Genomic DNA, 21,929 nt, shown 5'->3' on the forward strand with positions numbered 1-21,929 from the left:
AAGTTTGCTCCAACCCCTCCCCCCAACAAAGTAGCCGGCTGTGTTTTCGGTTAACGACTCGGACGTGATATTGTTCAGCAAGTATAGCTTACAAGGGGCCCAGACTGTGGAATTTAGCGGCAAATTTGAGGTCTTCTGAGTGGCCCGCCGGGAATTCCTCCTCTCAGCAGACTTATCAAATAAATGACTGGAAAATGTGATGTGACATTTCCAGCCACGTGGCTCATTCATTTTCCACTTGCATGGACAAATCTTTACGGTCACCCGAAACGGAGTTCTATGCTTAATGTTGTGCCATCTGATCCCCAGATCTTCCTTGAACCTGGTCCGGCATTCCTGTAGGTCGGCTCGGCCTAAACATTAACTGTGCGCATGCGTACGGGGACGGTCACGTGGCCCTAGCGGTAGGGCAGTCGCCGTTTGATGAAGAGGCTCGCAGTTCTAATCCAGCAGGCAGCCCTGGTTATGACTGTGGGCGCGTTCAACATAAAATCCGCACGGTCTGCTTCACAGTGGACGTTAAAATCTCCTGACATCATTCATGTGATGTGACAATTATAATATAAAAAGTATGTTAAATGTACAAATATATATATGAAATATATGTAACAGGCGACGTTTCAGGCGATGGCCCTTCTTCATGTATTCATGTGCTATGAAGAAGGCTCATTGCCCGAAACGTCGCCTGTTATATATTTTAATGTTGAGGAAACACAACGTTGTTCTTGACGATTGTGTGTACGTTGAATTTCTTTCACACCGTACCTAGCCAGCCGTGGTAATCGGAGGTGCGGGGGAAGGACAGCACGTTACAGTCAGTTTCGACGATCCGTTGCTTTACCTTGCTCAGGGATTCGTGTCAAGTAAAACCATCGCCACCGCAAAAACGATGCCAATAAAAAAAACTCGCCGTGCCTCTTGTCCGCATTGCGTCTCCACAAGGCTGGGGGCGGGGGGGGATTTGGGATTATAAACCCCCACAAGGAGGCACATACGTGCCGTATCGCCTTCTTCAACGCCTCCGTTACTTTTGTGACCCAAATCGAAAACGAGCGTTTAAAGCCACGCGGACAGCCCAGTGGGAAGGCGGCGCATGAACCTTCGGCGAGCGCGTGGGAAACGCACCCACGGCATCTTCACTGAACGCTCTGCGCTCAGACGGAGAGCCAGAGGCCCGCTTCGGTGATGACATGATGACATCGCGCGGCGCTTTCAGATGCGCTTCTGCGGCCGTCTGGAACGCTCTGTTCCTTCCGATATTAGGAAGCTACTGGGAGCTACGCACTTTTTTTATCATCGAGATTGAAAACTCATTTCTTGAGAACTAATTTTTGTGTTTAGTTTGCCGTCCTTCATCCGCACCTCTGATTAGCACGGTTGGATACGTACGGTGCGAAAGAAGTTCAACATAATACCCACATGAGGTGCGTTAATATGTTTTGCATGAACGTGTAAAGAGGTCCTGTCCTCAAGCTGCCTGCAGGGAGTCTCTAAGTGTCTGTCCAATACAGATGTAAAACGTCCTCGCAGAGCCGAGTATTCATAATGAGTTTTCCATGTTAAACGTTTTAAAAGCTGCCCCGTGAATTAGATTTGCATGTGTTCCACAAATCCTGTTCTTAATATTTACAAACAAGTTTCCTTTGGAGTTAAACCATTCAAAGACAAATATCCCCGTATAGCCTATAACAGACTGTTGGGGCAAGTGCTGTTTGCGAGCACCTATGAAGGCCGGAACGGCATACGAGGGGGGAGGGTGGCCAGAACCACGCCCGGCCATCTTTGTCTCCCCAGTGACGATGTTTACACACCGCCACCAGGTACTCACTTGAGGCTGAGTCAACCTAGGGGAGGCCCATGATCGGTTCAGATAATAGTCACTGGGTGTTGGCTGTGGGCAGCAAACGAACTCGGGTCGCCGGATTCACAGCGCAGCATAGCGCAAACCCCGCCACTACCACTCCCCACAACCACACACTGTGTCAGGCGCGAGGGCTGTTTGACCATACTTCACCACGCTGGTGAGCGACTGTTGGTGAAGGCGGTGAGGCCCGGTACAGGGTTCAGGAATCCGCCCGCTCCACCTGTGGCGCTTGCCGTGGCAAGGGGGTCGAACTCGGGTCGCCGGCTTCAGAGCGCGGTCTGTAACACGGATAAAGAGCTTTATAGATTATCGGATTCCTCCAGTATAAATAAATATTCTGGCTCTTAGCCAATAGTGGAAATTCCACATTCCTATATGAGGGATGAGTTTTTCGTAGAAAACCCACCGATAACCTCCCACAAGGTTGTACTATTGTATCGGCCCAAGTCGGACAATGATGATTGGTGATTATCCATGATTGGTATTGATGCTGGTGACGATGACAATGCTAATGGTGGGATAGGTGATAGTTGTGGTGGTAGTGTTACTGTCGATGGTGGTGGTGGTGGGAGTGAAGATGGCTGTTTCCACAGCACTGGGCTACGTACGGTGTGAAAGAAGTTCATGAGCATCGAGGCGGTGCCAGTTTCCTGTTGGAAACCCCGACCCAATGGATGTAAATTCCACATTTCTATGACGAGGCGGTTTGATTTTGTCCATAGGATAACCACTGTAGACTTACCCGCAAAGTGGTACTCACGAAACAGGAGGACTTCTCCACAAATCTGGCTGTCGCCTGATGAAGCTAGTTGTAATTACTGGCGAAACGTCGTACTCAGATTGTAAATGTTGTGGCTTGGCTCTCCAACACACCTGCGTGCTGTACTAGTGACGAATTGGCCACGTTCTGTTTACGTGACAACCTTTACTAGTTGGCTGTGTCGGGTGGTGGCGGGTTTTAACGACACATTTATATATTTACGCGAGATCTAACCCAAACAAAAAAGAAACCTCTTTTACGGTACTTATTTTATCGACCCCGGAGGGGGCGATGAGTCAACACCCAACCAGGATTTGAACCCTCCGATTACAGAGTGTGGCTCCCCTCGCCCACGGTGACACGCGGCCAGGTCACGGCAGTGGAGACTTGGCCGAGTGAAGGTGCCATGCGCTTTTGACTTGGGTGGATACCAGTCCAACTCGTGTGTGCGAACTTACAGGCAAGCGTCACGACTTTGACACATTGTAAAGCTGACAAACACAAATGACATTCGCGTGTGTTCCCAAGGCTCTCCACACAAGCCCCGTGGACGTTTACAAACACGGTCTGCCACGCGGGTCGAAAACACATCATTCCTCGTCGACGATGATGACATTAACAATATCGGAAACTTTTTATTTGGTCCTCGGCATGGGAATGTGGAATGTTAACATCGCTAGCTCAGGACCGCCAAATGATAATAACCATCGCCCCATAGCTGATGAAGATGTATTTATTTATTTGCTTATTTATTTATTTTCACAATCACATCCTCAGCGTCACGAGGATGATGACATTGTCACGTGGCGTAGCTTCCCCCCACAAGATGACGTCACAGAGGTACAGAGAGCTCAGCCAATCAGGCTGCGAATTCCGATGACTCGGTCGGAATAACGAGCGGCCACGTTCGTGTCAGGCGGGCACCCTGGGGCTATATAACAATGGTGCTCTCCGATTTGTCGCGCAAAACGCAACCAAGATGTTTGGACATCCCAGCCGAGGGGATTGCCCTCAACAGGCCCCGTCGAGGGTCTACCTGCCATGGCGCCCCTTGCCATGCACCTCTGCGAGCGGTGTCCATCACGTGGCAACTGAAAAGGAGCGATCGGTCACTCGAAGCTGGAAACATCCGAACTGAGTCGGCACGTGACCGGTCAGTCGCCTTGTTGCCGATTCAGCGGTTTGTCGCGAAAATTCGGGATGATGATTCAGATCGATAACCGATTATTATTATTCTTTTGTTTTGTCTCGTTTGTACTGTCTCCTTAGCATTGTCGGTCTTGCTTGCTCTCTCTTTCTCGTCCCCCCCCCCCATTAGATAGCGGTGCATCGCGCATCGTCCGTAAATAATTAATCCGTGGACGCACGATTCGATGTGAGTCTATGAATCTATTTTAATCGATGGATCACTACGTGCCTGGCAATACGTGACAGCCCCAATGCACCTGAAGACGATTGCTTGTGTTGCGATCGAAACGTCGTGATATTGTTATTATTATAATTATTTTTTTATATCTACGTGGCTTTACCGAAAGACCCAAAGAATATGAATTCCTGCACTCACGAAAGCTTAAAGTCAAGATTTAACCTTGTTGTGCAGTGATTAGTAATCATGCTGAGACCAGCAAGCCTCGAGACTTGAGAAGCCGATTTCGTCAAACGGGTGGCTGAAACTCAGCGTCTCAGCCGTGTGTCCATGTCTGTATCTTGAACTTCTTTCGCACCGTACGTAGCCAACCGTGCTAATCGTAAATGCGTGGTGAAAGACGACAAACTAAACCCCACAAGGAGTTCTAGAGAAATGAATTTTTCAATCTAGACGATTTAAAGGTATACAGCTCCCAGTGGCGTCCGAATATCGGGGAAGGAAGAGAGCGTTCCAGACGGCCGCCGAAGCGCATCTGAAAGCGCGCGATGCGGTGACCGCCGTCATTATTCGATGGCAGCAGCCACGATGAACCCCCTTTGAATCCCCCCTCGACCAATGGGCATCGATGTCGAGGTTGTTGGTTGAGGCGGCACGACACCGGGGGACTCGGCCCCCACGGTTTGCAACGTTTTAGTTTCGTTCGATTTTTTTTTTCTAGCGACTGCTTCCCCCAAAGCAGATGCCGCACCTGGCATCACATCTGCTGAGCCACGTGCCCGATTGTAGCCCAGGTGGCCAGAACGACCACGGAGCCCAGAGCCAGCCGAAGGTTGGAATCCTGCCCGGTTCGTTTAGAAAATCGTGAAGTCTGGTGTGTAAAGTTGACGTTAACAACACCCCTGTGGATTAGAGGTGGATCGTAGGGTGCTCGTAATTGGTTATCAACAACGAGGTCCTGTGATCGAATCTTGGATTCAGCCGCCTACGATCGTCACGTTCTTGACTGCCGTGAGCTGAGAGTTTCAGCCCGGTCACCAATGGCTGCATGCAAACATTATTACTGCGTACGGTATTAATATCAGTATATTGTTTTGTTATTTAACTTGACTCTGTTTGGCCTGGCCAGGCATGGAGGTCTGAATAAAACGACATCTCGATGCTGTACACACGCAGCGAACCAGAGAGCCGTCGCCACCGCCCAGGTGAGAGAGGCCGATTGAAGTAACTCAGAAGTAGTTACTGTATGTGGCGTCATCTTCCCCGGGGCGGTCCCCTGGGCGATGTCACGGCGCTCGCTGCGAGAGTTCGCGACGGACATCTCGACGACATAACAGCGGCGGCGGCGGCGGTAGCGCCGTTAAAAAAAAGAGAAAACGTACGGTGCGAAAGAGGTTCAACAGCGCATGCAATACACAGATTGTTCTAAAATGTCGAGCAGATATATTTTCATGAAGCATCCTCTGTCGTTGCTTGTGAGATTAGTCACTCTCTATCGCTCTGCTTTTATTGCTATATTGACCAGCTTGACTTATTTTTTTACGAGACCATGTAGGCTCAAGTTCTTCATCATCGTCGTCAGCGATGGTCAATCCACTGCTGGATGAAGACCTCCGGAACCGAGCCGCCGTTGCTTCTCACGGTCCTGCAATGCAACAAAGCTCCCCCTTGTAGCCTTCACAGACTGTTGGGGCAAGTGCTGTTAGCGCGCACCGATCAAGGCCGGCACCGCATACGATTGGGTGGGTAGCCAGCACCACGCCTGACCGCCTTTGTCTCCCTCGTGGCGATGTTTACACACCGCAAAAGGTACTAATGTGAGGCTGAGTCGACCTAGGGGAAGGCACCGGTACCAATTCAAATAATCGTCACTGGCGCTGCCCGTGAGTCGGAATGGAACGCCGGGTTCGTAACGCAGCGCGATAACCACTACACTACCGCTCCTCACACTGCAACAATCCCCCCTCCATGCCACATACACGTTAACCGATTTCATTGCTCCGTCTCCTCGGTTCGACCTCCTCTCGAACACGTTGCATTCCTCGGCTAATTTTATTGTATTCAGCACGCGCGTAATTCCTTGGCAGGCCCGTCCGCTATTATTCTTGGCCATCGTCCATCATCCGTTCGAGCGACGTGCGCTGCCCAGGCCCACTTTACGTTTCTTCATAGCCCCGATGATGTCATTCACCTGCCCTACGTTCTCCGATGCTGACTCAATCGGTGGCCAAGGGGCTGGGACTCACAAGCGCACGCCACTTGGGTGAACCCGCGGTTTATACGCTGCTGCTGACGGCAACACGGGTTCGATTCCCGTAAGCATCGCAGCTTCGGAGCCTCAGGCCTGGGGCACGTGTGTAGCTGGAGTCGTTTATGCAGTAACGATGTCATGCTTTTTTAATCTGCCACCCGTGTCTTCACCTCGGAAAAACCTATCAATATCAGGGATATTCCTCGTGCGTGCTTTCTATTACCAACTGGATGGCGCCCGCATGTGTGTGTGTGTGATGCCAAGCAGGTGCGCGCGCGCGCGCGTGTGTGTTAATGTGAATGTGAGCTGCAGCAAGGTCATAAATTATCGTCAATACTCAGTTCCAAAAATTTAGGCCTGGGCTGGGTTCCATTAAAACACTAAAAAAAAAACCCCCCACAATAATTATATAATTGGATGGCTGCACGGCTTAAGCGAGCCGTTAACGGAGCAGTCAGAGACACCGAGCAGGCTTTGAGATCGTGAACGTGAAGCCAGCTTTCAGCCGCCTGTCATCCCCGCACCTCCGATTAGCACGGTTGGCTACGTACGGTGCGAAAGAAGTTCGACGTACATACACAGAGTCAACAGGACGAGGATTATTTTTTTTAATCTCAAGACACCATTGGAGCTTCCACGGTGTAATGCTTTGCGCACTTTGCTTTTGAGTGTAGTTGCTTGCCCTTCCCCTGCACCTCCGATTAGGACGGTTGGCTACGTACGGTGCGAAAGAAGTTCAACATACACAGTGTAGTGAATTGACGGTCCCAGTCTGGTTCATCAGTCTGTTTCACTTGATTTGTTTTGCCAAGTGTAACTCTCTCAACAAACCACGAAGGAGTTGGTTCAAGATTATTTCGTCTGACCAGGCGATACCTCGAGAGAACAGAATGAGTCTCCTCTGCAAGAGCGACTCGGGTCGCACAAATGACAACAGCACACCAAAAGAAAGTACAGCAATGAAGGAAATAGAAGTCGGAACGAAAACAAAGGAAGAACACATCTGCCTCCAGGCCGCCTCGTGTTGAAGAGATGTTCATGGAATGGATTCACTGCTGGAAGGAATTATGGCTGAAGCAATTGAGGCCAAATGAGGGTTGGACATTCAATCGGGTTTGCTCTAACTCCAATAATTTATCATTTCTGTCCGAGCACCCCGTGCCGAATACCTTCCGGAGCCAAGGTCAAACGGTGCACCATCCCGCATGAACAACAAGCCTGTATGTGAGTGACTCGGAGGTAGTTCTGTGGTGTCATCCTCCACGGCCGTTGCCTCACGCGACGCGAGGCTCCGCTGACAAGAGGAGTTCCACGAGGCACGTCCCTTCCCCTCGCTTCACCGACTCCGGCGCTTAGAACGTCCGTCGCAGGGTCTCCTTGCTCAGAATGGCAGAACGGCTCAACGCCGTTGGAATACGGGCGGTCATCGACTTACGAACCATCCGACTTACGTACTGGGTCTCAGGAACGAGTTGTGTTCGTAAGTCGAGTACTGCTCTGTACATAAAATGTGCAGCCCTGCAATTGCCTGCCCGCGCCACTGCTGGTGGAAGGGTCTCCACATGAGAGTCGCCCGCGAGGGTTTTTGGCCTACTCGTCCCATCTGACCAAATGTCGTGCATCAGTTGGGATTACCAACGCCGCTTTACCCCCACCGAATACGGCCCGCCGATCAACTAAACTGCGACATTCACACTGCTCGGTGGACACATTTACGATACGGGTCCATCGTGTCGACCGCCGCTCCCTGGAGGTGGAAGCGAACCGGCGACCTCCGGATTGCAAACGCGGTGTACCAGCAACACTGCCACCACAATCACCAACACTGCCACCATCACCACAAGCAACACTGCCACCACCACCACCACCACCGCGACAACTTCCCTCTCAGCTCCATCGATCATTCCCAATGCTGCGCTGCTGTAGTTTGGACCGATGCCACCACGTAACAATCACCACCGAATGGCAACAGCGCGGTGGCCTCGGGTCGTCGTGATGACGATCGATCCCTCCCACCCCCTCCCCAGGTGAGATGCGGACTAACTCGGGGCCACCGTTTACTCTCAGCAAAGGTCAAAGTGATTTCCTGCTCAAATGAGCATTGACGTGGTGGTCGTATATCCCATTTACAGCCCTGAGCAGGTTTCTGAAGTCCACATTCCTATGACGGGAGTGAATCTATCAATCGGACAACCATTGTCGACTTCCCCCCCCCCCCCACACGAAGTGGTATTCATGTATCGACCCCCAGAAGGATGATTGGCCGAGTCAATAAAGCCGAACTCGCAAGCGTCCGATCACGTTCAGCTCGCTCGACCAATGAGCAACCTGCCCAAAATTTCGATCAGATCGAAGGAATCGGAGAGATATATTCAAATGAGAGAAGAGGCAGGTATAGAGTATCGTATAGAGATATAAATTAATTGCATTCAAGAACAATGGGCAGTTTATCTATTTCTAATAGATTAATCCCCGCGTAAACATTTTTATTTAAAGCTTTCGTGACTGCAGGGATTCATATTCTTGGTTCTTTCGGTAAAGTCACGTAGAAGGGAAACAATAAAATAATAAAAATATAAAATATAGATGGACTCGTCCATCTGAATAAACTGCCAAATCGCTCTCCGTGGTGCTAACGTTAAAAAATATCGCCACTTTTTTCAAGTTTTCTTGCTGTGGTTTTCACACCTGATGATGATTGCTTGTGTTGCAGTCGAAACGTCGTGAGAATTGTATTGTTTTATATTTTATTATTTTATTGTTTCCCTTCTACGTGGTGACTTTACCGAAAGAACCAATAATATATAATCCCCGCATATTGATTGACGTGGCTCTGCTATCCACTTAGTGGGCAGAGTCTTCTGCGCGGTTTTTGGCATCGATGTCCACGTAAACATTTAATTTTCGGATTATCCGCGATTTTGAATGATCCTTGGCCGCCCTCCCCGTCATGAATCGAGAGTCTCCTGCGCTTGGAATCAGCTCGACCACTCTACCGCCAAGCCACCTATCAGCGGAGGAGCCCTGCAAATGAAACGCAGGCGGTGGGAATAGGGAATTGCGAACGCATCATTACTACTAGGGAACTTGCTTTCTCAGCTCCGCTTGGCTCTCGAGCGGACGGCCATGCGGGAGGCGATGCCAGCTCGACTCGGGGGTCCAAATCGGCGAATGTTTGGAACCTCCCGCGACCACAACGATCAGGACGACGACGACCATCGCGCCCACCGCTCACGCGGCGTGAGAACTTCTCCCTCCACTTGGCAGGCGTCGACGTTTTAATGTTTTTGTGTATGGCAACAGCAGTCCCACGTTGGAAACGAGCGCGTGTTTGAGTGTTTGTTTGTTACAAATACCACCAGCTTGTAGCGACGCATTGTTGTTGTTGTTTATTTGTGTTGTTTGAACGAACGAACGAACGGAGCGGCGTGGCGCGGCAGCACCTGCGTTTGACTCCGGGCGATGGCTGTGAGCGAGCAGGCGACGTGAGGCGCTCCCTGGGTGTTCCCCTTCGCCCACGCCGTACTGCTCGTTTTGCTGTAATGTAGCAAAACTGTCAAACTAAATTCGTGTTTTTTTGTTTGTTTTACCAGGTAAGGTCCATTGAGGCTGTGCAACCCTTTTTTTCAGAAGCGACCTGGCTATCAACAAATGATAGCTCAACGAAGTGGCTTATCAAGTGGAAATGTATAGCAGCCAAATACTCTAGACGCCTGACGTTGATTCCAAACGTGGAGGGGAAAACCGGAGGAGGACCCGGAGACAAATCCACGCGACCACGGGGAGAGAGAGAGAGAGACATGAACACTCCACATATACAGCAGGCGTCACGGTCAGTATCGAACCGACGACCCCCTGTACACCAGGCGAGGTAGTTAACATCTTCTGGCCACAGTGGCGCCCCAATTTAGGCGGAGGCAGTGGTCCCAGAGCTCCGACCAATGTAGCGGTGATTGGGCTAAGGGATCGGCTCATCCACCAGCGATCTCAGGCGAGCCTGAGGATTCAAGCTCAGAAGCATCGTCACCGTGTGGCCGGCTCGCCGCCGCGAGACAGAGACCTTGGATGGCGACGTAGAACGCCCGGGTTGCTTTTGCCGTACAAGTGCAAAGAAAATTGTTACCGAGGATTTTGCCGGGACACTTTGAGGTGGGAGTGACCACCCAGCGTGATGGCTTCGGGATCTTAGGAGGAGGAGGAGGAGGGGTGTTTGGAGGTTTAACGCAGCCACGCACATAACGTGGCTTCAGGGCGGATCGCGCCAGAGAGCGAGCGGATGACTTGACACAACCGGCAGAGCCTTCGAAGGAAGAACTCATCCGGCCATCACCCGTACGGCTCTCTTATCTCTGCACAACACGGTATGCACCTCGGGAGGGATGCGTATTGTATTGAAGAATTGTGAATCTGTGGCAGATTTTCAGATCGTTTACGCTGTGCACTGACCTCTAAAACGTCGTCTAATCTGCTAGGTTGCCTCAACGCAGCCACCAAGTCGTTGAAGCGCCCGGGTCTGTGACGCTCACGCGTTGACAACTTAACAGCGTTCGATTTTTTACGAAACTAAAATCCCACGCGCGCTGTAACAGCGCATAATGATTCCGCCACGCCCAATTACCCCACACATGGGCGTAAAGCATGAACATAATTTATCATTCATTTTGTCGCGGATTCATTTTATAGCCTGAGATTTTTTTGGGGCGGGGAAAAGTGATATCATGTTCGTGACGCCGCTTGCAGCTATTTGAGATCAATCCCACAGATGCAAAAAATCTTTGGGTCGTCCGATATTTCGTATCAAGGCCCCAAATTTTTTTTACGATCAATCCAAAAATCGGAAACACATTGCTACGACATGGGGCTGCGTTTCGTTAAGCTCCGTTCGTTAAAAGAGACCAGAACAATCTTGATTTGAAGCTTTCGTAACTGCTGGAATCCATACTCTTTGGTTCTTTCGGTAAAGTCACGTAGGTCGAAAAATAAAATAAAAAATAATATATCACGACGTTTCTATCGCAACACAAGCGGTCGTCCTCAGGCGGAAAAAAATAGAATCCAGCAGTAGAACTGCTGAACCAGCGAGAGAGCTGTTACAACAACAAGAGGTTATATATGTGGCGAAGGGCAAGCAGGCATGGTCTGAGCTGGAAAGGAATTCCATCCCCGGACGCAAGCACATCAGTTGTGTTAGTGGGGGAGATTAGGGAGAGAGATAAGCGGGAGAGATTAGCATGAAATGAGCTTCCATCACCGCATAAAAATATCGTCCCCGCCATATGCGCACAACAGCATTGTTAATGGGAGATTAGCACTATGTTGATGGGAGAGATTAGGCAGGGAGATTAAGTGGATTAGCAAGTTAATGTCAAGTCTACGTGTAGCACAAGCTGCGGCGCTACCAACTGCGCTGTGAGAGGCAAGAGCGTCCACGCAAGAGAATCACCACAACGGTGGTCGCGCCAGTGAGACACACAGACCATCACACAGCCAGAACCATCGATACATCGAGGCTAAGGGAACAGAGGTGGCCATGTTAGTGAGGCCCCAGCTCGTTAATGCAGAGGCACCTAACAGGGCAATGCAACTCGGAGAGTCGGCGATAACAGCCTAACGGCAGAGAAGAATGGAAGCACCACAGCAAGTTACGACTTTGCTTGGTTAATAACGTCCTTCCAATGATTGCTCAGCTTATACCCATCTTCTCGGTTGAAATTGTCTCTGTGTTTATATAACTGGATGGCTTCATGGACAGATCTTTGATGGTAGCCCGAAGGCTTGCAGAGTACCTTGGTCTCGGAAAAAAACAATATCGTGCGAGTCGACAGCGTTATAACAATGGTCAGCCACAGCAGAGGTATTGGTTCTGCCGTGTTTCAAATCTGCCTTGTGTTCACGAACACGGTCCGAGACATGTAGTTTCGTTTCCCCAATGTAACTGCTGCCGCAGACACAACTTAGTTTGTAGACACCAGGGTATTGCATATCAGGACAGACATCCTTCACAGATGGGATCAAATCACGGATTTTGTGTACTGTATTGAATCGGACCTGGATCTTGTGTTTGTTTAAGATTTTGGAAATCTTTTTGGTAACACCTGCTATGCATGGCAAAGTGATGTTTTTGATTGGGTCCTCAGATGGCTTATCATGTGGACATTTCTAGCAGCCATGCACTCTAAACGCGTGATGTTGATTCTAAAATGTGGAGGGGATAAAAACAGAGGACACGGAGAAAAGAGCACGCGACCACGGGGAGAGAGACTCTTGTCGTCAGGGACGTGATCGAACCCACGACCTCCTGTATACCAGGCGAGATAGTTAACATCTCACCATCACGGCGCCCTCGCGAGTCTCGATCGGTTTAATGAATCCCCTGGTTAGATACAAGGGCACTGACAAGGCCCTTTACATGAGGCGGAAGGAATGTTTGCTCTGCTCGTGTAGATAGAGCATGGCGGTCACACTGTGTCATCCGTTGTAAATCGCAATGTTTTGGCCGCACATACTTTGAAAAGCGTAGGAGGCATTCGATTAAACTTGCGCTGAGGCAAACGCTGAATCTGTGTTTCTTTTACAGAGCAGCTTCCATAAATTCGTGGGCATGATGTGTGTGAGTGTGGTTCCTACCCAGGTTGTTAAACCCTTAGAAAGTGTGAATGACACGGTGCCCGCATCGCTGCATTTAAATTAAATTGCATTCAATATAAAAAAAAATTGTAAATGAAAATTAAGAGGTTAAAATGTGGATTAATACAGAGTTCACCTGTATCTCAAGATCGCCTCCAATTAGCGTGGTTGACTACGAAAGATGCGACGGAAGTTCAACATACAGTGAGGGAAAAAGTATTTGATCCCCTGCTGATTTTGTACGTTTGCCCACTGACAAAGAAATGATCAGTCTATAATTTTAATGGTAGGTTTAATTGAACAGCGAGAGACAGAATAACAACACCAAAATCCAGAAAAACGCATGTCAAAAATGTTATGAATTGATTTGCATTTTAATGAGGGAAGTAAGTATTTGACTCCCTCTCAATCAGAAAGATTTCTGGCTCCCAGGTGTCTTTTATACAGGTAACGAGCTGAGATTAGGAGCACACTCTTAAAGGGAGTGCTCCTAATCTCAGATTGTTACCTCTATAAAAGACACCTGTCCACAGAAGCAATCAATCAGATTCCAAACTCTCCACCATGGCCAAGACCAAAGAGCTCTCCAAGGATGTCAGGGACAAGATTGTAGACCTACAAAAGGCTGGAATGGGCTACAAGACCATTGCCAAGCAGCTTGGTGAGAAGGTGACAACAGTTGGTGCGATTATTCGCAAATGGAAGAAACACAAAATAACTTTCAATCTCCCTCGGCCTGGGGCTCCATGCAAGATCTCACCTCGTGGGGTTACAATGATCATGAGAACGGTGAGGAATCAGCCCAGAACTACACGGGAGGATCTTGTCAATGATTTCAAGGCAGCTGGGACCATAGTCACCAAGAAAACAATTGGTAACACACTATGCCGTCAAGGACTGAAATCCTGCAGCACCCGCAAGGTCCCCCTGCTCGAGAAAGCACATATACATGCCCGTCTGAAGTTTGCCAATGAACATCTGAATGATTCAGAGGACAACTGGGTGAAAGTGTTGTGGTCAGATGAGACCAAAATGGAGCTCTTTGGCATCTACTCAACTTGCCGTGTTTGGAGGAGGAGGAGTGCTGCCTATGACCCCAAGAACACCATCCCCACCGTCAAACATGGAGGTGGAAAAATTATGCTTTGGGGGTGTTTTTTCTGCTAAAGGGGACAGGACAACTTCACCGCATCAAAGGGACGATGGACGGGGCCATGTACCGTCAAATCTTGGGTGAGAACCTCCTTCCCTCAGCCAGGGCATTGAAAATGGGTTGTGAATGGGTATTCCAGCATGACAATGACCCAAAACACACGGCCAAGGCATAAAAGGAGTGGCTAAAGAAGAAGCACATGAAGGTCCTGGAGTGGCCTAGCCAGTCTCCAGACCTTAATCCCATAGAAAATCTGTGAAGGGAGCTGAAGGTTCGAGTTGCCAAACGTCAGCCTCGAAACCTTAATGACTTGGAGAAGATCTGCAAAGAGGAGTGGGACAAAATCCCTCCTTAGATGTGTGCAAACCTGGTGGCCAACTACAAGAAACGTCTGACCTCTGTGATTGCCAACAAGGGTTTTGCCACCAAGTACTAAGTCATGTTTTGTAGAGGGGTCAAATACTTATTTCCCTCATTAAAATGCAAATCAATTTATAACATTTTTGACATGCGTTTTTCTGGATTTTGTTGTTATTCTGTCTCTCACTGTTCAAATAAACCTACCATTAAAATTATAGACTGATCATTTCTTTGTCAGTGGGCAAACGTACAAAATCAGCAGGGGATCAAATACTTTTTCCCTCACTGTACATACAAGATCAGAGGGGAGGATTTCGCTATTTTTTTCTGCAATTCGATTTCTTTTTTTGCCCCCGAATTCGACTCCCGCGATTGCGCTGTTGTCGGCGATGCAGACAAGGAATCCCCTCGGAAATCTCACAGGGCAGGTCAAACCCCTCGGCGTTAGAGAACGGAGAACTAAAGCGGATATACCAAAGTTGGCTGCAGCATTCTGCTACCCACTCTGCCGCTGACAGCGATGTTCGTCACGTGGCAGTCAAACTAACGTCTTAGTTTAACACGGCGTAGCTGGGAATTCGGGCAATTTAAGAGCAACGCCGCATTTAATGTGGCGCTGGCAAACCTCTTCGGCAATCCCCGAAGAAGCTCCCGGCCCTTGGAGAAAATGAGAAAAACGTCGGACACCGTGCTGAAACAATCCGGCGGTACACACAACGCAATTGTTTTTTGAACCAAAGAAGTTCTCTGAACGTAGGTGCAGAATGTCAACTGTGGGAGCGAATGTCCTCGAATTTACAATCTCAACCAATGCAAACTCAGGGAAGCAGCCACCGGATCTCTGGCTGTGCAAAATAATCTGAACAGACTGTACCAAGGACTACTATTTTGTTTTTATTACCGGGTAAGGCTCCACTGAGCGATGTAGCTCTTTTTCAGAAGCGACCTGGCTATCACAAATGATAGCTCAACGAGGTGGCGTATCGTTAGTGTGGAAATGTATAGCGGGCAAATTCTCTCAGCGCACATTCATTCTAAATCTGGAGGGAAAAACCCGGAGAAAACTCCACGCGAGCAAGGGGAGAGAGACAAGCAGACTCCTAAATATACAGCTGGCAACGTGAAGGCGTCTCCACCCTACTTAACGAACATGAGGCAATGCGAGGCTTCCTAAAGGGGCGTCCGAGCCAGCGGTGAAAATTCCACATTCCTGCAGCAGTGCCCAGTCTGTCCAAAACGATCGTACGTTCTGTCCATCAGAGATCAAACGAATTCCTTGAGGCACAAAATAGGTAAGTTGCACCGTAGCTATCAACATGTGATGTTGATTTGAGTAACGCTATATATATGCAAAAATGAAGGGGAGATTTGAAAAAAATATATTTCATGTTTTTTCGGTGGATGGTTTTTGACCAGATATGACAGGCCCAGCCAAGCATAAAACTAAAACACCGAATAACCAACTGGGTAATGAGGAATTGCCTTAAAAAATGTACATTTTCAAATAATAATAATAAATGAAAGTTCGCAAATATTCTTGGCGGGTTTGTTTTAAAATGACATTTGTCATAATGTTATAAAAAAATATTTTACTCCGTAATTTATCACCACGGCACATTTGGGATTGTGTTAAAGTCTCATTTCTCGCTATGCTTATGGACGCTAAGGGATATTTTTGTAAATCAAAACCCCAAGCCATTGCTAAACAATGCCATCCAAAAACAATCATAAAATGTCCAAAAACACATGTCATTGATGGCTTTATGCTTTTTAAATTGTTGGAAATATGTATTTAGAAATGTCAGTTGTATTCTACTCCGGTCCAAGAAATTTTCAAACGTCCCCAAAGCAGCTCCCTCCTGGAAATGAGTTGTAGTGTTTGGTGAGGCTCTCTGGGGCATGTTTAAAAAAAAAAGAGAATTATTATAATGAGCAGCAACTTTGTGCAATAGAACGGCTTCCTCCACGGACACGTGACATTTGGAGCGCTCATTCAGGCCCCGCCGGTGGCGATGAGCCGCTGCCAAAACCCGTCGTGAGCAGCACGAAGGACGCGCACGCGTGGCGTCGAACATTCGACTTTGAACGAGAGGAAGGAGGCCACGAAGATGCATTGCGTTCGGAGATTCATGGGCTTCGTTTTAACTTGATGTGCATGCTCAACACAACAAGTATAGTAAAGCGGAGAACCCAGTGGGGACGCGACGTTCGATCGACCGGCGTTAGCGTCGCGTGAGGTGCTCCCCGAGTTGTCATCCGGAAAACAATGGAGGAGCGAGGAAACGTAAAGAGAGATTAAGAGACAAATAGGAAGAGATAACACAGCGCGCGAGCGAGAGAGAGAGAGAGAGGAAGCAGATTGTTTTTTTTAAGTGGCTATCAGAAGCGCCGCTCCGTGGGGTTGCCGCTTGACACTGCGGCCGTTCCGAGTCGGCACATCCTCGCAAGGTTCGGCGTCTCGGTCGTATCAAGTTTCACGCGTGCTGAGAAAGAGAGAGAGAGAGACGGGGAGTTTAGTTCGAACCCCCCCGGGAGGAGAGCGGTCGTCTGTCCAAGTCGGTTCCCACCGAACTGCAGGACGCGTCACAGGCCGAGACATCTGCTGTGATCATGCTGTTCGCCGCGCTTCTCTTTTGTGTTTTTTTTTGGGGGGGGGGGGTTTCAAGGCGGAGTGCGCGCGGCGTGGGGGTTGGGGGCGGAGATGTTCCAGGGATCGAAGCCCGCCGTTCATTTTTCGAGCAACGCGGCCCCTGGACGCGCCGGGCTCCACAGAGGCACAGCTCGCCGGACGCAGCTTGAACCGGAGCAGCAGCAGCAGCAACAACGAGAGTCGACGGCTTGAATGGCCATAATGAGGGTTTTTTTGGGTTAGATCGCTGTAAGTATTAATGTTGCGTCGTAAGCCTCCACCACCCGACACAGCCAGCAATGTTTGTCGCGTAAACAAACGGCGCCGATTGAGTGTGCTACTTCAATCCCACCGGTGTGTTGGAGGGTAAATCCACGACGTTCACAATTTGGGTACGACGAATATTCCGGCAAATGGCCCGATGTCGCTGGGCGATGTGATGACCGGCGAAACCTCACGGCACTCAAATTGTAAACGTTGTGGATTTACTCTCCAACACACCGGAGGGATTGAAGTAGCGCACTCATTCGGCGCCTTTTGTTTACGTGGCAAAACCTTAATGGCTGCGTCGGGTGGTGGAGGTTTACGACGCAACATTTATACGTACACCGATCTAATATTGGTCGCGAAAGCCTGCTGCGTGTTAAACTGGCTGGGATAACGTTTCTCGAACGTTACGGCAATGAGGAATGCGTTCCGACAAAACTGCGTGGCGTGTCACACCTTTTTAGGCTTCATTGCACCGGACGGTTGCGGTGAATTTCTTTTATTTTTTGACAAAAAAATAGGGGAAGAATAGAATGTCAAGCCGGAGTTTCCTAGGAGGGGTCTGCACACGACAGCCATCTGTTCCTCATTTTTTTTTATTTGCCTTGAAGTCACCAACTCGGTGCAGCGTGATAACAATGAAGCTGGTTTTTGTTGTTTGTTTAACAACCAATAAAGTTAGAATGTGTTTCAATATTTCTTTTTTTTTACTAACCCTCGAAAACCCTAAACCTATTCTAGTAACTCGTTATTTCTACTCAATGCTTGGCCACTCTCTTAACCGGTCAATGAACGTCTGTTTGAATCACTCGGCCCCACAATTGCACACGAGGTCAATGTGAAACCTCACCGATAAACTGAACTCCTCCCTCTCTCTCCCCTCTCTCCTCTCTCTCCCCTCTCTCTCCTCTCTCTCCCCTCTCTCTCTCCTTTCTCTCTCCTCTCTCTCCTCTCTTTTTTTTCTTTTTTTACGATCAGAGGAAACAAGAAGATGCTCGGTGTAGTCGGCACTTTGCTCCGTTCATCAATTCGTTTTTTTTATGCTTTGCTTTATGTAACCCCCCCCCCCTTTAAAATGAAAGACCTAACGATATATTTTTTCTTCTTTTTTTCTGCTCTCCTTACCCCTTCCCCCTCTCTCTACCCCCCTCTCTGCCTCTCCTCTCTCTCTCTACCACCCTCTCTGCCCCCCCTCTCTCTCTCTCTACCCCTCTCTTCCTACTCCATTTCGCTCTCTCTCGCTCACTCTCTCGCTCTCTTTTTTCTTTATAACTACGACAAGTGCTGCATCTGCACGCAGCCCTTCCCACAGTCAAACGGCCTCCGACGGGTAGCTTAGATCTGCATGCAGAGCTCTCTACCGTCCTCTGCCACCGAGCACACGGCCTCCTCCAGCGCCCACTGCTCCTTGAAGGCAGGCACGGTGTGGGTCAGCCGCGCATGGCGGAACTCCAGTCTCTTCCCTCTCTCCTCTCACCCCTCTCTCTCTCCTCTCTCTCCCCTCTCTCTCTCCTCTCTCTCCCCTCTCTCTCCCCTCTCTCTCTCCTCTCTCTCCCCTCTCTCTCCTCTCTCTCCCCTCTCTCCCCTCTCTCTCCCCTCTCTCTCTCCTCTCTCTCCCCTCTCTCCCCTCTCTCTCCCCTCTCTCTCCCCTCTCTCTCTCCTCTCTCTCCCCTCTCTCTCCTCTCTCTCCCCTCTCTCTTATCTCTTCCCATTTGCGTCTTTATCGCCCTTCCCTTTTCCTCGCTCCTCCATTGTTTTCCAGATGACAACTCGAGAAGCACCTCAAGTTACTCCTGCGCCGATCGTTCCGTCGTGTGCCCGTGGTTCAGCGCTTTCATATATTTGCGTTGTATAAATGTACAAATGCTGTGTCATAACCCTCCACCACCCGACGCAGCGAGTAAGGTTTGTCACGTAAACAAAAACGCGCCAATTTACTACTTCAGCCCACCGGCTAAAGTAGAACACACGAATCAAATGAAAACTAAACCCTGCCCCTGCGAACGCAAAGCATCTTCACGACTTCCTCCTCCCGTTCGAAGTTCAAATGTACGAAACCCATTCGACGCCACAGCGGCTCATCGCCACCGGCGTGGCCTGAATATCACGCGTCCGTGGAGGAAGCCGATCTTTTGCACAAAGTTTCCACTCATTAAAAATAATTCTCCTTTTTTGTTTCATCCCATATTGGTCGCGAAAGCCTACGTGGTCAATTGAACCTCTTCAGCGCACCTAAGACAAATGTAAACGCTCACTGGGCCTGTCTGAGTCCAATGCACTACAAGTATTCAAAAGTGCAGCGAACAATACGTTTGGTAAGCCAAGAGATTAAAAGACAACTCAAAATGAAGGTTTCCGTAGCCGTGTCTATTTTTTTGGTCAGATTGCATGTAACGTTTTCAAAGATATCGGTGAGCATTCTTGGACAGATTTTTGATCGATACGTCGGCACATATTCATCCCACCGTTGACCCAAATGTGTGTGTGTGTAACAGGTTATGCAGTTGCACTTAGCTTCGGTCTACAGCTCTTAGCAGATACATTAACAAGGCTCTCATTGGAAACATTTTGACAGCCCTTACGTAAACAAGTCGATGCTGACCGGTGTAACAGACCACGCCTGAATAAAGTCTACACACACATTACCAATGTATATATACACAGTATTATTAGTCGTATCACTACGTTTGTTTAACCTGAGCTCAACACTCGTTCAGGAGGTCCCGTGCCGAGTACTGGCAGGAGGGGGCGATGCTGCTGATGTGTGATCCCATTTGAGTAATTTGCAGGGGGGGTTTTTTCAGCATTGTGATGTTTTGTCCAATAGCTGACACATTGTAGGCTTGGTTTTTGTCAGCTCTGGGAGGAAACCGGCAAAGCCTGAGGAAACCCCACGCAGAACAGGGGGAGAACGAACAAACTCCACTCCTTCGCTCAATCACACAAAGACAAAGATCCCCCGTATATCCTGAACAGACTGTTGGGGCAAGTGCTGTTAGCGAGTAGCACCTATGAAGGCCGGAACTAGACACGAGGGAGTGATGTGGCCAGGACGACGCCAATCCGCCTTTGACTTCCCAGTGGCGATGCTTACACACTGGACCAGATGCTCATTTAAGGCTGAGTCGACCTTGGGGAGGCTCAGAACCAGTTTAATATAATCGTCACCGGTGTTGTGCCGTGAGCGGGAATCGAACTCGGGTCGCCAGGTTCGTCGCGCAGCGCGCTATTAGCGCCACTGTCGCTCCCCCTAACTCACACAAAGACAAAGATCCCCCGTGTAGCCTTAACAGACTGTTGGGGCAAGTGCTGTTAGCGAGCACCTATGAAGGCCGGAACGGTACACGAGGGGGTGGGTGGCCAGCACCACTCATTTGAGGCTGAGTCGACCTAGGGGGGGACCCAGGACCGGTTCAGATAATCGTCACCGGTGTTGGCCGTGAGCGGGATTCGTACCCCGGTCGCCAGGTTCGTAGCGTAGCGCTAACCACAACAACCACCGCTCGCTCTCGCTGCTGGAGCAGGGGGAGCACGCGCCACACAGTTCGGCCCCCGAGCTGCGAATCCGACCCAGGGCCCTCGTTTCAGTGAGGCCAGTAGAATCGCGAGTGCTACAACTGCAGCCCAGTAGAATTCCGTTTTATCGGTCGTACAATGTGATGATGTCACATTTATTTATTTATTTTGCATTTCACTAAACGCAAAGATGCACAGGGCCAGCAAGGTGGAGTACGGGTTACGCACGTGTGGTGGAGTGAGGGTTACGCACGTGTGGTGGAGTGAGGGTGACGCACGAGTGGTGGAGTGAGGGTGACGCACGATCGGTGGAGTGAAAGTGACACACGTGTGGTGGAGTGAGGGTGACGCACTAGTGGAGTGATGGTGACGCACGTGTGGTGGAGTGAGGGTGACGCACGTGTGGTGGAGTGAAGGTGACACACGTGTGGTGGAGTGAGGGTGACGCACTAGTGGTGGAGTGATGGTGACGCACGAGTGGTGGAGTGATGGTGACACACGAGTGGTGGAGTGAGGGTGACGCACGAGTGGTGGAGTGAGGGTGACGCACGAGTGGTGGAGTGCGGGTGACGCACGTGTGGTGGAGCGGGACAGCATGTGGTAATATTCCTGAACACAACTCAAGAGACCAGGATAGGTCCTCACTTGCATGAGTGAACCTGTGCCATTGATCTTCCAATCGATTAATTCGCGGTGCAAATTTTTGAACGTACATACACATTTGTATATGCGTATGTTGAACTTCTTTCGCACGTTACGTAGCCAACCGTGCTAACCGGAGGTGAAGGATGCATCCAGGGTATGGACTGATTTAATCGCTCCATCTCCTCGGTGAAGGTCCACGTGGACTCCGCTATTCGTCTAGGACTCTAGGCCATCGGGCACCGCTGAATCGTCCTGCCAAGGCCCTTTCGATATTTGGAAGCCACTGGAGCTATGCACTTTCGAATCTAGATTTGAAAACTCATTCATTCAGAACTGCTTTTTTGTGTTTAGTTTCTCGTCCTGGTCTCGCACCTCCAATGAGCACGGCTGGTTACGTACGGCGCGAAAGAAGTTCAACGCACATATATACACGCATGGATCTTCATCGTTACCGCGCCCTCATTAACCGCCGCGTGTTGTCCAATCCGCGT

The 21,929-nt window shown here is 49.5% G+C and overlaps 1 long non-coding RNA gene across 1 annotated transcript; it reads left to right on the forward strand.

The window, feature by feature from the left end:
- The first annotated feature begins 660 nt into the window (after window positions 1–660).
- LOC142931183 (uncharacterized) lies at window positions 661–12,793 on the forward strand. Its single transcript, XR_012947165.1, has 2 exons — window positions 661–5,732; window positions 9,835–12,793. It is a non-coding gene; the product is annotated as an uncharacterized LOC142931183 (long non-coding RNA).
- Window positions 12,794–21,929: the final 9,136 nt, after the last annotated feature.

This window comes from Petromyzon marinus, chromosome 50, assembly GCF_048934315.1.
Source record: "Petromyzon marinus isolate PM22_M1 ecotype Great Lakes invasive population chromosome 50, UKy_Petmar_22M1.pri1.0, whole genome shotgun sequence".
Taxonomy (NCBI): domain Eukaryota; kingdom Metazoa; phylum Chordata; class Hyperoartia; order Petromyzontiformes; family Petromyzontidae; genus Petromyzon; species Petromyzon marinus.